This window comes from Sminthopsis crassicaudata, chromosome 2, assembly GCF_048593235.1.
Source record: "Sminthopsis crassicaudata isolate SCR6 chromosome 2, ASM4859323v1, whole genome shotgun sequence".
Taxonomy (NCBI): domain Eukaryota; kingdom Metazoa; phylum Chordata; class Mammalia; order Dasyuromorphia; family Dasyuridae; genus Sminthopsis; species Sminthopsis crassicaudata.
The window spans coordinates 81,483,421-81,503,869 of NC_133618.1; the positions used below are offsets into that span (position 1 = coordinate 81,483,421).

General features: G+C 32.5%; 1 long non-coding RNA gene across 1 annotated transcript in view; it reads left to right on the forward strand.

Annotated features, from left to right (window-relative positions):
* Window positions 1-5,754, forward strand: part of LOC141553226 (uncharacterized) — a 46,835-nt gene extending 41,081 nt beyond the window's left edge. The window contains exons 4-5 of the long non-coding RNA XR_012485329.1: window positions 3,824-3,899; window positions 4,660-5,754. This is a non-coding gene — a long non-coding RNA (uncharacterized LOC141553226). The remainder of the gene's footprint in view (window positions 1-3,823; window positions 3,900-4,659) is intronic.
* The last annotated feature ends 14,695 nt before the right edge of the window (window positions 5,755-20,449 follow it).

Consider the following 20,449-nt stretch of genomic DNA (forward strand, 5'->3'; position numbering starts at 1 on the left):
ATTTTGTCCAAGTTTCTCTTAATTCTCCATAATTTTTTGCTTCTGATAATGCAATAATGTTCCACCTTTTATATAGGCTAAATATTTTCAGTCATTCCTATGCATCACACAACTATTTTTCTCCCTATTCTTTGATACAAAAATATTGTTGCAATAAATATTTTATATAAATAGAACCTTTCATTTTTTTTCTTTGACATCATTGAAGTATATGCCTATTATTACTGTCAGTGAACTGATGAGTATAAACAATTATTTTTTATGGCATATTTTCAAAATTTTCAAGCAATTCAAAGTTCTACAAACAGTTTTTTTTGATATGTCTCTTTGAAAATGGAATTTTTAATTTTTAAAAATTTGATAGCTCTAAAGATAAACATTTTAATGCTATTTAATTTATATCTTTGTTAGTGATTAGGGAACATTAATATAATTTTTGATAGTTTCAATTTATCTTTTGAAAACCATCTCTTGGTTTTTTTTTTCATTTGAAAGTATTCATTATTGGGATTTTTTTACTCATGAATTCTTTTAGGCTGAGAAATTTTATGTGACCTCTGGTATATAAGTATATAAAATAAGTATACAAATCAAACATTTATTGATAATAAGTCATTATTTTGCAACCCTTACATTCAGTTAAATGATCCTATATGAGTTTACAACCCACAGTTTAAGAAGTTTTGCTATGTTTGACAGAATGGGCAAGTTATTTAATCTCATATCACTTCAATTTTCTCATCTATAAAACTAGAGGAATGGATTTCCTATTGTCTTCAAGCTCTAAATCTATGATTCTATGAAAATAAACTCAGGTGACCAGGTAGGGGACTAAACATAAAGTAATCATGTAGATTAGATTGATCATGGGAAGTAAATTATGATGTATGAGTCATATGAAAGGAGATAGGACTAGGTTATTGATGAGATATAAAGCAGACTAAAATAGCATCAAACTTTCAAAACTAGGTGGCTTGAATAATGAAGTACTTATTCCAGAAAGAGGAAATTTCAGAAAATGAGGTAGTTTGGAGGAAAAAAAAATGTATTGAATTTGAAATGACAGAACACTCAAACTCTTGAGAAATTGAGACCTGATCAATTTAAATGACAAGGAAAAGTAATAATTTAGATAGCTGGAATTCAGGGAAAAAGCAGGAATTTATGATTTCCAAAGAACAAGGCAAAAACAAGTAATTTTCAGTTATTCACCTACAACTGAAAGAGCACAGCTCAACTGTTACATTATTCTCATTTCAGAAGAGCAATAATTCATCACTTCAGAGATCCTATTATTTGCATTATAACCCTAGTAATAGCAGGCTACTAGTGGAACAATTATATAAAGAAGAAGAAAATTGTATTTCTCTCCAAAATTTGTGGTAGAGTTATATGTAATAAAGAAAGACTATATTATAGGAAATAATCTATAGGAAAAAAATGAAATTGCTAAAAAATATCAATACTAAAAATCATTCTTTTAGAACATAATAAAAATATTTTAATACCTTGACAATCCACTGCATTTCATGAAGTACATTGATAAAAGGGTGAATAATAAGAAAAGGGAAACAAGAACAGTGAAGAATAGAGCTGTAGCCGGAAAATGGAGTGTGCCTTCTGATTCCTAGGATTATAGTCCTGAAATAGATTCTAGTTATTCTAAGATGGCTTCATTTGAATAGGCTTTCCACTCTATTTTATATTTCTGTTAATTTCTTTTGCTATTTTTCATTTTCAGAATTTTTTTTTTTTGCTGTCGAACCATCACTGAATTTCTCTGACTTATTTTTACTTATTGTTTATATTTTATTCCTTGCTGTAAAATATGCTCACTTAGGAGCTGAATTCAATCCATAATATCTTTGCTTGAACTAGGTAATTTAAATCAAATATAAATGATTGCAATTTGTCAGGATAATATAACTTCCCCTTCCACAATTTGAGATTTGAGTATTTTGTCAATTTTTTTGCCTTTGTATTAACCTTTTATCCAGTTTTTTTGATATGGATTTTTGATTTCATTAGTGTATGAAGATCCTAATATGGAAATACCTGATATAAAGATCAGCAATTTGTCTAAAATTTATAGTCTTAGATAATTAGGACAACATGTGATTAAGTGGGTGACTAGTGGGCTGCTACACAGCTAGTGCATGTCAAAGGAATGATTCAAAATCAGGTCTGCTTGCCACAAAAACCAGCCCTTTATCCATTATGCTATAATTTTTACTTTAACCAAATCATTAAAAATTAAACAAAAACACACAAAATTTATAGAACAAGACTGAGTTCCTTCCTCTTTCTCAGAGTTTCCCTCCAATGTCCTGGATTATTTCTGATGATTTTATAAGATATAGGTGGGTCAGTAGAATTGATGTACATCAATGGTATATAGAGGCTGATGGTAGGCTCTTTGGGAAATATGAAACAAAGCAAAACAAAACATCAAGGAGACAGATTCACTATTGGGTTATGATCAATTTATAGAAGTAGATCATTCATGGATATAAATTAGCTGAGATAATCTAAAAAATAAAAGAGATGTAAAAATGATGAAAGTTCAGAAGGATTATATTAGGGAAAATAGGAGCAGCAAATTAGAGAAGTGGGTAGTGTGCTGGGCCTAGACACAGGAAGACAGCTCTTCCTGAATTCAAATCTGGGTCTTATATACACTTAGTTGTGTGATATTGGGCACTTTTTACCTCAGTTTCCTTATATGTAAAATGAGCTGGAGAAGAAAATTGCAAACCATTCCAGTATCTTTGCAAAGAAAACTGCAGAAAGAGTCATAAAGTCAGACAACACTAAAAACAACTAAGTATCAACAAGAAATGAGTGAAAAGCAAAAAAAAAATGTTAATCAGGAAAACTTTTTAGTAGAACAAAATATGGGCTGTGGGACAGTTGATGGGAGGAAGAGGTAAGGAGGAATTTATATAGAAAATGCTTTGCATGTATTAGGATCACTGCTTGGTAACCTACCATTTACAATCTTTTCCAAGGGTTTAGTGGGCTTCTGGCTTCTTAATATCGAGACAATCATTCGGTTCCAAAAAGTACTTTAGTTACTTGATATCCATCTTGATCACTGATATAGAGAAAATGTTTTATTTTTTCCCTTTATTTCTCAATTTTTGATTTCAATAGATCCTTCTATAGGTCTTCTATAGCTATAGCTCTTCAGTCTTTGTTCAGGCCGTTTATTTTGGAGAAAAGAATAAATTATTGAAGCCATTCTGAGATAAAACACAAGTAAACAATTCTGCACTTGTAAGAATTATAAATTCTACCATCTTCAGAGGTGAGAAAGGATAGTTAAATGCTATTACTCTTGGACTAATCAATACCTTAATTACTTACTTGATAATAATAGATGAACCTACTGAATTTTTTTCTTTTAATTGATGATATTTCTAAACCATCTTTAAATGGATTAAAACTATTCATTGTATAGACTATAAAATATGCTGACATTCTATTCAACTATAATTAATTTCAACTTATATTTTATAAGTAGAAGATAGCCACTAAGCTGGAGATGAAGCAATAATCTTTCTTCTAGTTTTAGATTTATACTTATATAGAACTGTTTATAAAAGAGTAGACTGGGATGGGGAGGGGTAAATGCCTGACATCTCAACCTTGTAAATTTTATCATGAGGAAAGGGATAAATCAACATGTTTTTTATTTACTCACAAAAGCAGGGCAGCAAAGAAAAAACAGAACAAAAAAACAAACAAACCCCAAACTCCCAACCATTTCTCATCCTAAAGAATACTGTTGGCTAATCAGATGCTTAAATTCTTTTAAATGCAGGCTAATCTTCATTCTATGGACTTAGCTGGGCATGACATTCAGGAGAGTGAGAACCAAAGAAGAAAAGATGAAGATGGTAATGATTGTTAATTTATTTATTTTTAAGTTTAAGACTTAAAAAAAAAAGATAATAGTCGAACTCAAAGATGGAAAATTTTAGTTTCAGATATTAAATTTATTACTTTGTTAGATGTATCATCCTGAAAAAAATCACTTAATTTCCTTGTGTTTTAGTTAATGAACTTTTGAGGACATATCTGCACAGAAGTTCTTAATCTGAGTTCTGTGAACTTTAATAATTATACTTCTATAAAATTGAAATTTTTCCTCATCTTAATTATTTATTCTGAAAAATATCATTCTGAGAAATGGCTCAAGTGTCACAGATTACCAAATGGGTCTATGACACATATAAGAAAAAAAAAAAAGTTAAGATTCTGATTGCCACATTCCAAAAGACTGAAAAGCACTAGTAGCATTGAATATTAATGGGCTTCTTTGTTTGGTTTTGCTACTGTAATATTCTGCTCTGGTTCCCCTCCTGCTGAGGGGATACTGAGCATCCATGTGGAATACTGAGTAGTACAGATAAGGTAGCAGACTTATCTAACATTACAAATAGTTTGACCTTTGGCTATCAAGGCTTGAGCCTAGTGAGCCAACCCCAATCCCACTTACCATGCCTCTGCTTTGTTTTTGGATGACTATCTTTAGCAGTACCATTTATTCCCTCAAGCTTCTCTTTACCTCTCAATTTCACCTTCCCAATCTCTGAACCCACTTTTTTTACTTTGCTTTTCTTTTTTTCTTTTTCTTTTTCTTTTTTTTTCGCTTAGGGAGTAGAAGAGGATTCATCATCTTCACTGAGTGAATAGAAAAAATACTTACTTCTCTGGGACTCAGTTTCTTGCATTAAATGGAAAAGAAAATGTATCTTTTTATAATGTCATTTACAACAGTATTTAAATCACAACTTCCTTTCTTTAGATAACTCTAAAATCCCTTCCAACTTTACACTTCTATGGTTCACCAGGATAGTAATGCATTCTTTTTAATTAAAGGAAGACTTTTGATTGTATTTATGTGACTGAATTAGTTGATCAAAATGTTTTACTGAAAGAAAATTGGTAAAACGATTTGCTTATTAAACTAAGTCCCCCATTATGTATGAGGTTTTAGTTTGTGAGTTCAGCTATAATTTTTTTTTCCTGCTTCTAAAATCATTTCAATGAAAACTCAGTTGTCTGTTTACACTCAGTACATGGCTCCTGGCTATCAAGAATTCAGTTACTAAATACACATTCATTAATTTACTCATTCAAACATTTCCTGAACACTTACCACATATGACAGATAATAATGAACAAGACACAGTCCCAATTCTCTAGCTAGTTGCAGTGATGCTCTTGTTGCTGCTAAAAAAAATTGAGACCCTAACAATGAGAGATTGATGAAAACTGTTGATTTCTGTACATATTTGGGAAAACAAAAAAGGATTACAAACAGATTATTTCCTTTTTTATTCAAAAGTTTATTCAATTGAGAATAATTTATTCAGTGCCAAAAGTAATAAACTAATGCCCAATGATATACATTTACTCCAAGGCACTTAAATCTTTATGTGTCTCAGTTTCCACATTTTTAAAGTACAGATAATCATAAAACCTACTTCCTAGAATTATTGTGAGGATCAAATATTGCACTTAAAGGTTTTAGAAAGCATAAAAATGACATTATTAAAATACTGTTATTATTAGTTAGTAGTAGTATTTATCAATACTTTTTATTATGATCAATAAGAACATATATTTATTGAGTATTAATGGACTCTATGAAGTTCAATACTAAAGACATTGGGCTTACTTTAAAGTTACATGTGTACATACTATGTGAAATATATTACTTCAGCTTGAAATGAAGACATGGTAAAATGAATTTTCTTTTGGTTTGTTTTTCTGTTTTTCCTCTTCCCCATGGATGAAAATTGAGCATGCTTATAAGCAATAGAGATAGAGATAGTAAATTGAAAGATATGGAAGATGAAGTAAATGGGGGAAATGATCTATGAGAAAGATTCCAGAACACCTGGGACGGGTTTACTTTGACAGGGAGAATGACCCTCTTTTTACTTGTGTGAGACAGTGTTGACAAGAGAGATAGAGATGGAAGACAGTTGGGCAATATGTGAGGAGAAAAAAAAAGTAATTCTTGATTAAATTCTTAATTTTTTCATTAAAATATGAAGCAAAGTTCTCAATTTAGAGGATAGGAAGTCAAATGATAGGCATTGTTTTTAAAAGAAGTGAATGAAGTCCTTGGCCTAGAATTAGGAAGGTCTGAGTTTAAATCTAGGCATAGCACTTACTAGCAGTGTGACCCTGGAAAAATCATTTTCACCCTGTTTGGTTCAGTTTTCTCATCTGTAAAATAATTTGGAGAAGAAAAATTTTGCCAAGTACATCCCAAATAGGGTAATGGAGAGTTAAACACAACTGAAATTATTGGACAACAACAACAATCTAATGACTGTTTCAAATTTCCAGTAAGAGAGATACAAATCAAAATAACTTTGGGATTTTATTTTATACCCAGAAAATTGATAAAGATAACAAAAAACAGGAACAATCCTTATTGAAAGAGTTCTCTTTTTTATCAGTGATTTTATTTTATTTTATTTTTAATTTTTTAAAATTAATTTTTATAATTATAACATTTTCTTTGACAGTATATATTCATAGGTAATTTTTTTTTTACAACATTATCCTTTGTACTCCCTTCTGTTCCAAATTTTTCCCCTCCTTCCCTCCACCCTCTCCCCTAGATGGCAGGCATTCCCATACATTTTAAATATTTTATAGTATATCGTAGGTAGAATATATATGTGCAGAAATGAGTTTTGTTATTGTTGTTGTTGCAAAGGAAGAATTGTATTTGGAAGCTAAAAATAATCTGGGAAGAAAAACAAAACAAAACAAAACAAAACAGTGCTCACAGTTTATACTCATTTCCCAGTGTTCCTTTTCTGGATGTAGCTGATTCTGTCCATTATTGATCAATTGGAATTGGATTAGCTCTTCGCTATGTTGAAGATATCCACTTCCATCAGAATACATCCTCATACAGTATCATTGTTGAAGTGTATAATGATCTTCTGGTTCTGCTCGTTTTACTTAGCATCAGTTGATGTAAGTCTCTCCAAGCCTCTCTGTATTCCTCCTGTTGGTCATTTCTTACAGAACAATAATATTCCATAACATTCATATACCATAATTTACCCAACCATTCTCCAATTGATGGACATCCATTCATTTTCCAGTTTCTAGCCATTATGAAAAGGGCTGCCACAAACATTTTGGCACATACAGGTCCCTTGCCCTTCTTTAGTATTTCTTTGGGATATAAGCCCAGGAGTAGCACTGCTGGGTCAAAGGGTAAGCACATTTTGATAACTTTTTGGACATAATTCCAGATTGCTCTCCAGAATGGTTGGATTCTTTCACAACTCCACCAACAATGTATTAGTGTCCCAGTTTTCCCACATTCCCTCCAACATTCATCATTATTTGTTCCTCTCATCTTAGCCAATCTGACAGGTGTGTAATGATACCTCGCAGTTGTCTTAATTTGCATTTCTCTGATCAATAGTGATTTGGAACACTCTTTCATATGAGTGGAAATAGTTTCAATTTCATCATCTGAAAATTGTCTGTTCATATCCTTTGACCATTTATCAATTGGAGAATGGATTGATTTCTTATAAATTAAAGTCAATTCTCTGTATATTTTGGAGATGAGGCCTTTATCAGAACCTTTAACTGTAAACATGTTTTCCCAATTTGTTACATCCCTTCTAATCTTGTTTGCATTAGTTTTGTTTGTGCAGAAACTTTTTAATTTGGTGCAATCAAAATGTTCTATTTTGTGATCAATAATGGTCTCTAGTTCTCCCTTGGACACAAACTCCTTCCTCCTCCACAAGTCTGAGAGGTAGACTATCCCATGTTTTTCCAATGTATTTATGATTTCATTCTTTATGCCTAAATCTTGGACCAATTTTGATCTTATCTTAGTATGTGGTGTTAAATGTGGGTCCATGCCTAGTTTCTGCCATACTAATTTCCAGTTTTCCCAGCAGTTTTTGTCAAATAATGAATTCTTATCCCAAAAGTTGGGATGTTTGGGTTTGTCAAACACTAGATTGCTATTTTTATTCACTATCTTGCCCTGTGAACCTAACCTATTCCACTGATCAACTAGTCTATTTCTTAGCCAATACCAAATGGTTTTGGTGACTGTGCTTTATAATATAGTTCTAGATCAGGTACAGCTAGACCACCTTCACTTAATTTTTTTTTCATTACTTCCTGTAGTGTGCTGTTGTCTCCAGAAGCTGCCGGATCGCTCTCTGGGAAGAGATCTGCTGTGTCTACTCAAATCTTTCAGACAGATTCTTCTTCCTGTAGTGAACCGTTGTCTCCAGGCAGTTGCTGCTAACTCTTGTCCTTAGAAGTGACTTCCCTTCCTGCAGAGAGCCCCGTCAAGCCCGATGCAATGCAGAGTCTTTTTCTTGAATCCTGGCTCTGAATCTCCTCCAGCTCTTATCCTTCTCCAGGCCGATCTGCTCTCTGGGCCCAATGCTGTCTCTTTTATCGTCCCAGAGAATGGGCGTGGGATAATGCAAGGGTTTCTGGGAAGAACCACTTCAGCCAATGAGCTTGCTCCTTCTATCAAGTCAACCTGAGTTCTCACCTTGTAATTGTCCAACCTGAATTCTCACCTTGTCACTATCCAGACAACCTGAGTTCTCACTTAGTAATCCTAACAACTTCCCTTGAAATTCTCGACCTTTTGTTGTTCCATATGAATTCTGTTGTTATTTTTTGTAGGTCATTAAAATAGTTTCTTGGGAGTCTGATTGGTATAGCACTAAATAAATAGATTAGTTTAGGAGCATTGTCATCTTGATTATATTCGCTCGACCTATCCAAGAGCACTTAATGTCTTTCCAATTATTTAAATCTGACTTTATTTTTGTGGCAAATGTTTTGTAGTTTTGCTCATATAAATCCTGACTTTCCTTTGGTAGATATATTCCCAAATATTTTATACTATCGACCGTTATTTTGAATGGATTTTCTCTTTGTATCTCTTGCTGTTGGATTGTGTTGGTAATGTATAAAAATGCTAAGGATTTATGTGGATTTATTTTGTATTCTGCCACTTTGCTAAAATTCTGAATTATTTCTAATAGCTTTTTAGCAGAGTCTTTGGGGTTCTCTAAGTATACCATCATGTCATCTGCAAAGAGTGATAGTTTGATTTCCTCATTTCCTACTCTAATTCCTTGAATCTCTTTCTCGGCTCTTATTGCTGAGGCTAGAGTTTCTAAGACTATATTGAATAGTAATGGTGATAGTGGGCAACCTTGTTTCACTCCTGATCTTACAGGAAAAGGTTCTAGTTTATCTCCATTACATATGATGTTTACTGACGGTTTTAAATATATGCTTGTTATTATTTTAAGGAATAGTCCATTTATTCCTATACTCTCAAGCGTTTTTAGTAGGAATGGATGTTGGATTTTATCAGATGCTTTTTCTGCATCTATTGAGATGATCATATGGTTTTTATTAATTTGATTATTAATATGGTCAATTATACTAATAGTTTTCCTAATATTAAACAGCCCTGCATTCCTGGCATAAATCCCACTTGGTCATAGTGTATTATCCTGGGGATGATTTTCTGAAGTCTTTTTGCTAATATCTTATTTAAGATTTTAGCATCAATATTCATTAAGGAAATTGGTCTATAGTTTTCTTTCTCAGTCTTCGATCTACCTGGTTTAGGCATAAAAGGAATTTGGTAGGACTTTTTCAATCCCTATTTTTTCAAATAGTTTATATAGCACTGGAGTTAGTTGTTCTTTAAATGTTTGGTAGAATCACATATAAATCCATCTGGTCCTGGGGACTTTTTCTTAGGAAGTTCATTAATAGCTTGGTCTATTTCTTTTTTCTGAGATGGGACTATTTAGACTACTTACTTCTTCCTCTGTTAATCTGGGCAAGCTATATTTTTGAAGGTATTCTTCCATTTCATTTAAGTTATCGAATTTATTGGCATAAAGTTGAGCAATGTAACTCCTAACTATTGTTTTAATTTCCTCTTCATTAGTGGTGAGTTCTCCCTTTTCATTTTCAAGACTAACAATTTCCTTTTTATCTTTCCTTTTTTTTTTAATCAGGTTTACTAAGGGTTTGTCTATTTTGTTGGTTTTTTCATAGAACCAATTCTTAGTTTTATTAATTAATTCAATAGTTTTTTTACTTTCAATTTTATTAATTTCACCTTTTAATTTTAGAATTTCAAGTTTTGTGTTTGTCTGGGGGTTTTTAATTTGTTCCTTTTCTAGCAATTTTAGTTGTAAGCCCAATTTGTTGGCCCTCTCTTTCTCTATTTTATTTAGCAAGTAGGCTTGTAGAGATATAAAACTTCCCCTTATTACTGCTTTGGCTGTATCCCACACATTTTGGTATGATGTCTCATTATTGTCATTTTTTTGGATGAAGTTATTAATTATGTCTATGATTTGCTGTTTTACCCAATCATTCTTTAGTATAAGATTATTTATTTTCCAATTACTTTTTGGTCTATTTTCCCCTGGCTTTTTTATTAAATATAATTTTGATTGCATTGTGGTCTGAAAAGGATGCATTTACTATTTCTGCCTTACTACATTTGATTTTGAGGTTTTTATGTCCTAGTATATGGTCAATTTTTGTATAGGTTCCATGAACTGCTGAGAAGAAAGTATACTCCTTTCTGTCTCCATTTAGCTTTCACTTAAGATCTATCACATCAAACTTTTCTAGTATTCTATTTACCTCTTTGACTTCTTTCTTATTTATTTTGTGGTTTGATTTATCTAATTCTGAGAGTACAAGTTTGAGATCTCCCATTGTTATAGTTTTGCTGTTTATTTCTTCTTGCAGCTCTCTTAATTTCTCTTTTAAGAATTTAGATGCTGCACCACTTGGTGCATATATGTTTAATATTGATACTGCTTCATTATTGATGTTACCCTTTAGCAGGATATAATGCCCTTCCTTATCTCTTTTAATTAGATCAATTTTTGTTTTTGCTTGATCTGAGATGAGGATGGCTACCCCGGCTTTTTTGGCTTTGCCTGAAGCATAGTAGATTCTGCTCCACCCTTTTACTTTTAGTTTGAATGTATCACCCTGTTTCAGGTGTGTTTCCTGTAAACAACATATAGTAGGATTCTGACTTATGATCCAATCTGCTAACTGCTTCCTTTTTATGAGGGAGTTTACCCCATTCACATTTATGGTTAGAATGACTAATTCTACATTGCTTGTCATCCTGTTAACCCCTGCTTATGCTTTTCTCCTTTCCTTCCCTCTTACCCCTCTACCCAGTATTAAACTTATGAACACCACTTGCTTTTCACAGCCCTCCCTTTTTAGTATCCCTCCCCCACCTTAAAGTTACTTCCCTTATTTTCCCCTTTTTCCTCACAATTTCTGTATTCCCTTCCCCTTAGCTTACTCATTCCCTCTCACTTTTCAATGAAGTGGAAGAAGTTTCACCATAAATCCAATATGTCTATTGATACACACTATGTTCATCTCCCTCCTTTCTTTCTCTCAGATATAATAGGTTACCTTTGCCTCTTCATGAGATGTGGTACCATCACTTAACACTTTTTTATGTTATAATTTCCTTTCCACCTCTAGTTTCAAGGACAAATTATACATATGTTCTTTACATATTTTTATAACAGAAGTATAGTTCTCAAGATTTCTTTTTACCTTTTTAGAAATCTCTTGAGTTCTGTATTTGAAGATCAAACGTTTTATGTAAGTCTGGTTTTTTCATCAAGAATAGATGGAATTCATTTATTTCATTAAAAGTCTGCTCATTTTTGCTGGATAAGTTATTCTTGGCTGCATACCAAGTTCCTTAGCCTTTCAGAATATTATGTTCCAGGCCCTGCGTTCTTTTAATGTGGACACTGCTAGATCCTGGGTTATCCTTATTGTGGCTCCTCCATATCTGAATTGCTTTTTTCTGGCAGCTTCCAGTATTTTATCCTTTGTCTGATGGTCCTTGAACTTGGCCACTATATTTCTTGGTGTTTTGATTTTAGGGTCCCTTTCAGTAGGTGATTGATGAATTTTTTCAATGTCTATTTTACCCTCTGTTTCCAAAACGTCTGGGCAGTTCTCTTTGATAATTTCCTCGAAAATAGTGTCCAAGCTCTTTTTTTCCTCACATTTTTCAGGGAGTCCGATTATTCTCAAATTGTCTCTTCTGGATCTGTTTTACAGGTCTGTTGTATTTCTAATAAGGTACTTAACATTCTTTTCAATTGTTTCATTTCTCTAGTTTTGCTTGACTACCTCTTGGTTTCTTCTTGAGTCATTCATTTCTACTTGTTCGAGTCTAATTTTCAATGATGTATTTTCTTCACTCATTTTTTAAATATCTTTTTGTAATTGTCCAATTGAGTTTTTATCTTCTATGGAATTTTTTTCCATTTTATCCATTTTATTTTTTAGAGAGCTGTTTTCTTTTTCCAGCTCACTAATCCTGTTTTCCTTGGAGTTGTTTACCTTTTCCAGCTCACTAATCTTGTTTCTCAATGATTTGATTTCTTTATCCACTCTGTCTTTAAATGCATGGGATGACTTCTCCAGGCTCTCTTGCCAAGCTTCCCATTTCTCTTCTAGCTCTCTTGTGAGAGCCTTTTTGATTTCCTCTATGAGATTTTTTTGTATTGAGAAGCAGCTCATATCCCTCTTAGGGGATTCCTCTGGGGACAGTCTGTTTTTAGTCTCCTTAGTGTTTGAAGTCTGCTCTCTCTCCATACAAAAGCTGTCAATGGTTAGAGCCCTTTTGAATTTTTTGTTCAGTTTGTCAGAGTGGGAATTGAAGAAAACAAATTTACAAGAGAAACAATTGGTCTGTTTTTGGGGGGATGGAGCTGTATGGTATTAATGGGCTTCCTCTACAGACAGGGGGAGGGGCAGGGGGGGAGGGCAGCAGTGAGGCAGTAACAGGACAGTGATGGCTGCACTGAGTCTGCGCTCTTAGGCTCTGAGAATGCGCTGAGTAAGTCCAGGTGGGGGTTGGGGGTAGTTGGGTTCTGAGAGACACTAGCTTTCCTGCGTTTAAGTCTTAACCTCCGGTGTTTACACCCCCTCCGCTGCTCCTGGCTTGCTGCCAAGACGGAGTATCCACAGTTGGGTAAAAGTCTTTTAGCAGAAACGGCAGAGATCGTACCCCTCCCTCTCTGGTCTGAGCTGTGTGAGCTGCCTGTCTAGCACTGGCTTGCCTGCCCTCAGTCTGCTCCCAGTCTGATTGACCCTCCCCTGAGCAAACATAGACCTTTTCTGGAGAATTTCAAGGATGTCTTCTCTTGGTGATTATTTATGGATTTCTTTCGTGGTCAAGCATTAACTCTGAGGCTTGTCATGAAGTAAGTTCTGAGAGAAAATGCGGAACTCAAGCAGCTGTCTGCCTCCACGCCACCATCTTGGCCGGAAGTCTAGTGAAAGAGTTCTAATAAAAGTTAGTAGTATAATAGATCAAATTTGATGGAGCTTTAAATTGTTCCAATTATTTTGGTAAGCAATTTGGATTTTTTTCAAAAATGTAAATATCATGTGCATAATCTTTGATTTAAGGACCTCTTTTCAGTGAGTGAGACAGGGTTGATGATAGTGATAGAGGTGAAAGAAAGTTGAGCAATATTTGATAAAGATGACAAGCAAAAAAAATTCCTGTTTAATAAATTTTTAATAAATTAATTTTTCCACTCCTAAAAAATTTCATTCCTAGGCAGTCTAAGGAGGTTAAGGACAAAAAGAAAGAATTCATGTTCATCAAACATTTGTAGCAGTACTATTTATAGGAGCAGAGGAATAGAAACAGCAAATGTATGTCATATAAGGAATGGCAAAATAAATTATCATGCTTGAAAAAATATAATTTATAAGAAATGCAGAGCAAAGTGAGCAGAACTAGTATTTTATACAATCATGTATAAAGAAAGTATACCAATGGAAAATGAATATTGCAAAATTATAATTACCAAATCTGGCCCCAAAGAAAATATATGAGAAATACACCACCATCTTCACAGAAAGAAAAATGTCTTTTAGACGTGTAGAATACTTCAGATAGTATTACTTTTTTTTTGATGTGTAGATTATTATTTTGAATTATTTTACATTTCTTTTGTTTGTTTGTATTATAATGAATAACTTCCTTGGAAAGTTCCTAAAATGTCCATACTTTCACCCAGAGATTCAGGAGATGAATGAGTGTGTATATGTGTATCCATGGAGGATAAGGATTAGGAGAAATGACATATATACACAATTTTTTTTTATTTTTATAATATTTTATTTCCCCATAATTATAGGTAAAACATTTTTAACACGAGGTTTTTAATTTTTTTATTTCCAATTTCTATTTCTCCCTCACTCTCTTTTCTCCAAGACTACATAAACTATCTCATTTGTTTATACATATATAATCATGTAAAATATTTCTGTATTAATCTTTATGCACAGGAAAGCTTGAACAAATAAAAGGGGGAAAAAAGGGAAAAAAGAGAATGAGAAAAGGAACAGGAAGAAATGAAAGAAGGAGCAAAGGAAAGAAGGAAGGAAATGAAAAACTGTACACTTTATTCCTGATTCATGTATCATGCTTCCTCTGGAGGCAAACAGCATTTTTTATCATGATTTTTTGGGAATTATCTTGGACCATTGATAATAGTCTTGATAACAGTCAGGTCATTTGCAACTCACCATCATACAGTATTTCTTTTGCCATGAAAATGTTTTCCCAATTCTACTCACTTCACTTTGTATTACTTTATGTATGTCTTTCATATTTTTCTGAAATCATCCTTCTTGTCATTTCTTATGACACAATAATATTTCATTACAGTTTTATATCACAATTCAGTGAGCCATTCCCCCCTTAGTCACTTCAAAAAGAGTTGCTAAAAATATTTTTGTACAACTACATCCTTCCCCGCCTCCTGTTTCAAAGCTCTTTAGGTTTGGTACTATCTTTAAGCCATTTCTGATGAAAATAAGTTTCAAGCCCTGCCTGGCACTCCCATATTCTGCATTGTAATATTTTTTTTTAAATGTATCTTTCACCTTTAAATTGGGAATGCTTGAAAATCTTTATTTTATTAAATATTTATTTACTCCCACTCTAATTTTGATAAAAGTACATGTTAAAGTGGCAAAGGACTGGAGACAAAGAATATGATTGAGAATTACTGGTAGAGATACATTGAGAAATGAAGGTAATGTGAAATATTTTAATGGCCAAAGCAAGATGTTAAGAATGGCTGTTTTTTTTTGTTTGTTTGTTTTTGTTTTTGTTTTTTAATTAAAGCTCTGTGAGGATAAATGGAATGTTAATCTACAAAAGGTAACTTTCTCTGGTGTCTTTCACAGAAACTTACATCTGTTGATGAAAATTGCAGCTGTTTATCCTTTATTCATAAGCCACAAAATATAATTGGAGAGTCAGGGAACTTCTGGAAAAGGAGATACCCTTTTTTAATGGCATGAGGTAACAAGGTAGAGGAAAGACAAAGAAAAGAGAATATAAAGGCAAAGAGATTTAAAAAAACAAGCAAAAATTTTGATTTTAATATTTTACTAAGCCATTATTACTTTTGAATCAAGAATTGTTGAAAATAAGTTTTTGAGCATTGGTGACTTAATTTTCCGCATGTCATCATTCTTGTAACTAAAAAGACTATTTGTTTGTGCTATTTCTATAGTTTTGGATATTTTTTTTAGAACTTCTGATGATTGAATGGTACTTAAAACATTGATTCAACAAGCATTTCTCTATAGTCTTTTTTTTTTTTTTTTTTTTTTTTTTTTTTTTTTTTTTTTTTGTAGAGCTAAATGTTTCTGATACATAGACATCATTTAAAAACTCCCTGTCCCTTAGGAAATTAGAGGAGCATAAAATATTTTACCTGGCAGATCTATAGATGAGGGAAAAATTTATGTCCAAAGAAGAGATAGCATTCCAGGATATAGAATGAATAATTTTGATTCCATTAATTTTTAAAAAGATTTTGCACAAACAAAACAAATGAAGCAATGAAATTTCCCAATAAATTTCTTTGACAAGGGCCTAATTTCTCAAATATTTAAAGAACTTAACTAAATATATATGATTAAGAATCATTCTCCAATTGATACATGGTCAAAGGACAAACATAGGAAGTTCCCCAAAGAAACAATCAGTTATTTAAAGTCATGTGAAAAATTGCATTGTCTTGATAGTTATTCAGTTATTCATCCTATTGTTTGTGACCCTTTTTGGGATTTACTTGACAATGATACCGAAGTAGTCTGCCATTTCCTTCTCCAGGTGATTAATGTAAACAGAAGTTAATTGATTTTCCTAGTGTCTGTAAAGCTAATAACTATCTGTGGACATTTTTGAATTCAGATCTTCATGATTCCAGGCCCAGAGTTTTTATCCATTAAATCACTTAAATGCCCCATTTTTAAAAATTGAAATTCCAATTAAAATAACTTTATAGTAGCATCTCACACCTATCAGATTGACTAATATGAAAGAAAAGAAAAATGACATATTAGAGTGGATGTGGAAAATGAATTGTTGGTGGAGTTATGAACTGATCCACCAATTATGGGAAGAAATTCAAAATTATGTTCAGAGGAATATAAAACCTTTTTTATTCAGCAAAATCAATGCTAGATTTTTAGATGCCGAAAACATCAAAGAAAATGTTAAAGGTCTTAAATGTTCAAAACTAGTTATACTTGCTCTATTTGTGGTGGCAAATAATTGAAACGTGAAGAGACACTTCTGGGTTTGTATCCCATAAAAAAGGGAAAAGAACAACAGTGAGAGAGAGAGCCATCTGCACCCAGAAAAAGGACTATGGAGACTGAATTCGGATCACAACAGTATTTTCCCCCTTTTTGTTGTTTTGTTATTTTGTTTGCTTGCTTGTTCTTTACTTTCTCATTTTCCCACTTTTTTTATCTGATTTCTCTTGTGCAACATGATAAATATGGAAATATGTTTAGAAGACTTGCCCATGTTTAACCTATATTGGATTACTTGCTGTCTAGAAGAGGGGGAAGATATGGAGAAAAAAATTGAATACAAGGGGGATATATGTTGAAAACTATCTTTTCATTAAATTTAAAGAATAAAAAGTTATCTTTACCAAAAAAAAATCCTGAAAAAATGCTCATCAATTGGGGAATGGCTGAACAAGATGTATTATATTATTGTGGAGGGAATGAGCAATGACAAAAAGAAAGGTTTCAGAAAAACCTGAAAAGACTTATCTGAACTGATGCAAAGTGAAAAAAGCAGATTTAATATATTGTACACAGTAACAGTGATGTTACATCAAGATTTATTGTGAATCATTTAATTATTGTAAATATTACAATGATCCAAGACAATTCCAAAGGATTTATAATTTCCATCTCTAGAGAAAGAACTGATGGAGTCTGAGTTCAAAGCAAACTGTGCTTATTAAACTTTGTTTTTTCTTTGTTTTGGTTTGTTTTCTTTTGCAACATAGCTATGTGGAAATGTTTTTGACATGATTAAATATATAAATTGCTTTCTCAAGAAGTGAGGAGGAAAAAAATCTGGAACACAAAATTTTAAAAAGAAATGTAAAATTATTTTTATATGTAAGTGAAAAAAATAAGAAATTAAAAAACCCTCTCTGTCCCCAAGCAGCTGAGATTCACTGAATATTGAAGATAAAAAAATTTATATAGATTTAAAAATATATATAATTTGAATATGAAAAACACTCAAAACACTAGAAAGCTAAGAAAAATCTCTTATAGGAAGTAGACACAATCCCTAAGATATGAAAAAAAAAAAAACATTCTAAGGAAGAGTAGTAACAAGGGGTTACTTGTTAGGCACTTGACAACCATCTGTACAATACTGAGTTCTGAGAATAATATTTCTGAAATTTAATGAAAATAATAAGTACATTAAGAAGATATATGAAAAATAAGTTTTGAAAGGCAAGTTGGAATCAGATAGTGAAGAATTTTAAATTCTTCACTAAGGAATTAATATTTTTACCCTCAGGTATTTTGTCCTTAATAGGTCTAGCATCATTGAGGAGGAAATTGGCATTGTTAGAATGGAATTTTAGAAATACCAAGTTGGCATCTATGTTGGAAATGGATTATAAAAGGGAAGAAATATGCCAGGAAGATTAATTACAAGCTGTTTACTGCTGTCTAGCAGGACCTTACTAGCTAGGGTAGTGGCCATGTACCATAAGGGGAGAAAAAAGGACAGATGTGAGAGGTGTTGTGAGGGTAGAAATGAGAAGCTGAGAACTTATTAGATACCTGGGGAGAGGAAAATGAAAGGCTGAGGATTGTTCTGAGATTGCAAAATTGGAATACTGAAAGGATAGTGAGACTTTAGATAGAAACATGGAAGTCAGGAAAAGGGTGAATTCATGAAGAGAAAATAATGTACTTTGGGCATGCTGGATTTAAAATGCTTATATGACATCCAGCTGAAGATACCTAATAGGTAGTTGGTGGTATGCTAGGATCGATACTGTGGTCTGTTATGATGATAAAAATATATGAAAACAATCAGGATTGGCATTTCTGGACCTATTGTTTTTAATCTAGTTTACTTATTTTTAAATAATAGCTTTTTATTTTCAAAATATATGCAAATATAGCTTTCAACATTCATCCTTGCAAAACTGTGTTCCAAATTTTTCTTCCTCTCTTCCCCTCACCTTCTCCCCTAGATAGCAAGTAATCCAATATAAGTTGAACATGTAGAATATTTCTCTATATATTCATACATACATATATTTCCATATTTATCATGCTGCACAAGAAAAATCTGATATAAAAGGAAAAAAATAAGAAAGAAAACAAAAGCAAGCAAGCAACAACCAAAAAAAGGTAAAAATACTACATTGTGATCCCATATGCAGTCCCCATAGTCCTCTTTCTGGATGTAGAAGGCTCTTTCTATCACAAGTCTATTGGAATTGGACTGTTATCTTATTGTTGAAAAGTCCAAGTCCATCAGAATTGATCATCACATAATCTTGTGGTTGATGTGTTCCTGGTTCTACCTACTTCACTTATATCAGTTCATATCTCTCCAGGCCTGCTGATCATTTCTTATAGAACAATAATATTCTATAACATCCATATATCATAACTTATTCAGTCATTCCCCAAGTGATGGGAAACCGCTTGTCTTTTATCTTGAAATCAATAGGAGCCATTGAAAGTATTTGAGCAGAATTGTGATGTGGTCATTTTTGTGCATTGGGACAATTATTTGATGACTGTGCAGAAGACAATTGGGTAGAAGATAACTAGAAATTGAGAATTCAATCTGTTTAGATTGGAATGGCCCAGTGCAAAGCCTGAGTTAGTATGTTGTTTTATGAATGGACAGATACAGATGGGTAATATGTTGTGGAGATAGAGTCAATTATTGTGTATTGCTAATTACTTGACTATGAAGAGTTAGGGACGAATTGGGAATTATTATGGACTAGGTTGTCTGGAAGTCTAATATAGTCCTCAAAAAAATAGGAAATATTATCATTAGAGATTGAGTTTTCCCTTTTTTTCCTGAATACATTAGGTACTCCTGAAGGACTAATGACAGGTTTATAACTGAAGGGTGTACATAGGGTCTAATATAAAAACAGAGATAATTTATTCATTATTTAATGGCATATATAATTGAAAGTAAGTGGCAGAGTATTGGAAAGACTGACTTGAAAATGATTGTGTTTTGAAAAGTATGTCTAACTTATCTGCTAAAACTGGTTCATAAGAAACCACTTGTGATGTGAGTATCTTTTTTGAGTAATCAAGTAAAGCATATAGAGCTTTTCAAATTATGATGATTATTGTGACCATTTTTACTTTCCAATTTTTTTAATGCTGGTATTATTTGGGATTGACTACTAGATTAACCATCTGACAGATGCACTACAACTAACTCTTAGAAATCACTTTTGTTTTGATGAATAAGAGGCAGAATTAACAAATCATCAGGGAGTAGAATCATTGACTACATGTATATTGTCTAAAAAACATCTAACTACAACACTTGGAGGTAGAAGTAGGATACTAGGTGGCTTCTTGGCTTAGTATAGTTTAATCTTAGAGTATCACTCAGTGAATTACTGCCTTAATATGTTTCATATGATTAATGAAACCAAGTGTAAAAAATAAACATTAATAAAAAGGCCTCTGAAGGCCTCATTTGATTAATTGAGGAGTTGTAGTTGAATTTTTAGGATTAATGTAAAGCATTAGAAAAATGTTCCAATTAAGGCCAAGGAAAGGACTTCTCTGAGACCTCACTGACCTTCTTCCTTGGATAATCATATACTATTAACTATAAGTCAAGCTATTAAAGTACTGGGTTTATAGAAGATAAAAATGAATGCACCTGCTGTTTTGTTCTTTCTTTGCCATATTGAAAATATGGCAAAGTACTCATAAATTAAAATAATTTTTGAGTAACTATAGACAT